This window comes from Sarcophilus harrisii, chromosome 4, assembly GCF_902635505.1.
Source record: "Sarcophilus harrisii chromosome 4, mSarHar1.11, whole genome shotgun sequence".
Classification (NCBI taxonomy): domain Eukaryota; kingdom Metazoa; phylum Chordata; class Mammalia; order Dasyuromorphia; family Dasyuridae; genus Sarcophilus; species Sarcophilus harrisii.
In genome coordinates this window covers 272,201,645-272,205,673 of record NC_045429.1, presented here as the reverse complement: position 1 = coordinate 272,205,673, position 4,029 = coordinate 272,201,645, and positions in this window count along the sequence as shown.

The window sequence follows — 4,029 nt, the reverse complement described above, 5'->3', positions numbered from 1 at the left end:
TACAAATTTATTTTAGTTAATCTCAATTAGATCTTCCTTTTACACATCCCTAATTAATTCTTTATTCCACTCTCCACAATGCTGTCCAAACCTTCTTTTTTTCTATTCTCAAGCCTTCCATGGCACTTCTTTCCCCTAGCCTCTCAGATGAAACTCTCACACTTTATTGAAAGAATCAAGGCCACTTTCTATGAGCCTCTCTCTTCCCTCCTCCCTTTCATCTCATAACCCCTTAAAATGGACTCTGTAATAACCATACAATATGTTAGAACTTCCCTTCTTCACAGGGAAGAAAGACAATGAAGTTACAATTACACAACAACCAGCCACTTAAAAGAATTTCTGAGGTTTAGAATTACTTGACCTATCAGTGATCCTTTGCAAGTGAACTCTAGCTGAATTTGGAGATGGCCGAGATTGCTAGAAACCACAGAATCAACTTTGATCAGCTCAAGAACAATCTTGAGGAGAAGCTGCAGACTCAAGACTTTTCTCAAGAGTTTCTAAACATCCTGCTGTCTGGTTTATTGTGTCTACAAATTTCCTCTCCCTTAACCCTTGTTCCCCACCCAAAAGCCTTTAGAAACTATAACATCTCACCTCCTTTCCACTCCCTTTTGAGCAAATGAGAACTCTTCCCTATTCCCTTGTAGAATCTTCTCTCCTCTATACAACTTTTTCTCAGACAATAAATGCTTTTAATTGCTATTTGGAGTTGTTTCAAGTCCCTTTATGGGCCTGAGCATATTTTGTTAATACTTTTGATATCATTGTTTTCTTCTTTATTCCAGTTTTTGATGAAGAAATATCCCTTCTCTTTTCTAAGACCAATTCTTTTTACACATGCCCTTGATCCCATACCTTCTCATTTTTCCTCATTTTTACTCTTTCCTTGATTGCCCACAAATGCAACAAATCTCTGTCATACTTAAAAAATTTCCTCAATAGATGATGGGATCCATAGATGGACAATAATCCATAGAGCATGATCAGAGTCATATTCTCTTATAAGCTCCCCCCTGTCTCAGCCAAACTCCTTTAAAAATTCATCTGTATTCACTGCCTCCACTTTCTCTTCTTTCATTCTCTCTCTGTCTCTCTCTCTGTCTCTCTGTCTCTCTGTCTCTCTCTCTCTCTCTCTCTCTCTCTCTCTTTTTTAAAAATAACTTTTTATTGACAGAACCCATGCCAGGGTAATTTTTTACAATATTATCCCTTGCATTCACTTCTGTTCTGATTTTTCCACTCCCTCCCTGTCCCCCCTCCCCCAGATGGCAAGCAGTCCTGTACATGTTAAATAGGTTACAGTATATCCTAGATACAATATATGTGTGCAGAATCTAACAGTTCTCTTGTTGCTCAGGGAGAATTGGATTCAGAAGGTAAAAATAACCCGGGAAGAAAAACAAAAATACAAACAGTTTACATTCATTTCCCAGTGTTCTTTCTTTGGGTGTAGCTGCTTCTGTCCATCATTGATCAATTGAAACTGAGTTAGATCTTCTCTTTGTCGAAGAAATCCACTTCCATCAGAATTCATCCTCATACATTATCGTTGTTGAGGTATATAATGATTTCCTGGTTCTGCTCATTTCACTCAGCATCATTTCATATAAGTCTTGCCAATCCTCTCTGTATTCATCCTGCTGGTCATTTCTTACAGAACAATAATATTCCATAATATTCATATACCATAACTTATTCAGCCATTCTCCAATTGATGGGCATCCATTCATTTTCCAGCTTCTAGCCACTACAAACAGGGCTGCCACAAATATTTTGGCACACACAGGTCCCTTCTTTAAAATCTCTTTGGGGTATAAGCCCAGTAGTAACACTGCTGGATCAAAGAGGATGCACAGTTTGATAGCTTTTTGAGCATAGTTCCAAATTGCTCTCCAGAATGGCTGGATGTATTCACAACTACACCAACAATGTATCAGTGTCCCTGTTTTCCCACATCCCCTCCAACATTCTGCGTTATCTTTCCCTGTCATCTTAGCCAATCTGACAGGTGTGTAGTGGTATCTCAGAGTTGTCTTAATTTTCATTTCTCTGATTAATAATGATTTGGAGCATATTTTCATATGGCTATAAATAGTTTTAATTTCTTCATCTGAGAATTGTCTGTTCATATCTTTTGATCATTTATCAATTGGAGAATGGCTTTATTTCTTATAAATTAGAGTCAATTCTCTATATATTTTGGAAATGAGGCCTTTATCAGAACCTTTGACTGTAAAAATATTTTCCCAGTTTATTGTTTCCCTTCTAATCTTGCCTGAATCAGTTTTGTTTGTACAAAAACTTTTCAATTTGATATAATAAAAATTTTCTATTTTGTAGTCAATAGTGATCTCTAGTTCTTCTTTGGTCATAAATTCCTTCTTCTTCCACAGGTCTGAGAGGTAAATTATCCTATGCTCTTCCAATTTATTTATAATATCATTCTTTATGCCTAGGTCATGAACCCATTTTGACCTTATCTTGGAGTATGGTGTTAAGTGTGGGTCGATGCCTAGTTTCTGCCATACTAATTTCCAATTTTCCCAGCAATTTTTGTCAAAGAGTGAGTTCTTATCCCAAAAGCTGGGGTCTTTGTCAAACACTAGATAATTAAAGTTATAGGCTGTTTTGTCCTTTGAACCTAACCTATTCCATTGATCAGCTAGTCTATTTCTTAGCCAATACCAGATGGTTTTAGTAACCGCTGCTTTATAATATAATTTTAGATCTGGTACAGCTAGGCCACCTTCATTTGATTTTTTTTTCACTAATTCCCTTGAAATTCTTGACCTTTTATTTTTCCATATGAACTTTGTTGTTATTTTTTCTAGGTCATCAAAATCGTTTTTTGGGAGTCTGATTGGTATATACATATATATGTATATATGTATGTATGTATACAGAGAGAGAGGTATGTGTGTATATGTATATAGATAGATATATGTGCATATATACATACATAATGTTTGGGGCAGCTAAGTGGTATAGAGGATAGAGCACTGCTTCAGACATTTGACACTTAGATATGTGACCCTGGACAAGACCTTTAACCTTGATTGCCTCATGACAACAAAATTATAATGTTACATAATAACATATATTATGTATTATATATATTATATATTTGTAATATATGTTAATGTATATATTATATTATATGTAATATATATTATATATTTATAATATGTAATATATTATTATTATATATTGTATATATTGTTATAGATTATAATATGTAATATTATTATATATTTGGATGAGAATTGAGAAAAGGCCACCAAATTATATGTATGTAGGTACACACACACACATTCCAGTCTGATATTGTTGTTGTTCAGTTGTGTCTGACTCTTTATGACCTCATGGATCTTAGCATACCAGGCCCTTCTGTCCTCCATTTATCTCCCAAAGTCTACTCAACCTCATGTTTGTTGCTACTACAACATTATCTATTTACTTATCTCATCCTCTGCTCTCCCCTTCTATCTACTTTTGCCTTCAATCTTTTCCAACATCATGGTCTTTCCCACTGAGTCCTGTCTTTTCATTACGTGGCCAAAGTATTTAAGCTTCAGCTTCAGTATTTCGCCTTCCAATGAACCGCTAGAGTTAATTTCTCTAAGTACTGACTGATTTGATTTCTTTGCTGTCCAAAGATCTCTTAAAAGAATGATATTATATACTACCTATTGACTATTTCAAACCGGATATTCTATAGGTATCTCAAACTCAATATATCCAAAATAAAAATCAGTATCTTTTCCCTGTGGATTGTGACCTCAATGTCATCTTGATCTCTTCATATTCCCTCCATCCTACATATCCAATTAGTTGCCATTTTTTATTTTTTATTTTTGTCTCCATATCTTTTGCCTGTACTTTCTTGTCTCTGCTCACACAGCCCCCATGCAGCTTCGAGCCCTTAACCGATTTCTAGCCTGGATAATTGCAATAGTCTCTTCTCCAAAGGAGCTGTTTTCCAGAACGATTATTGAGAAGACAGGGCTGAGACTGGGACGGGTA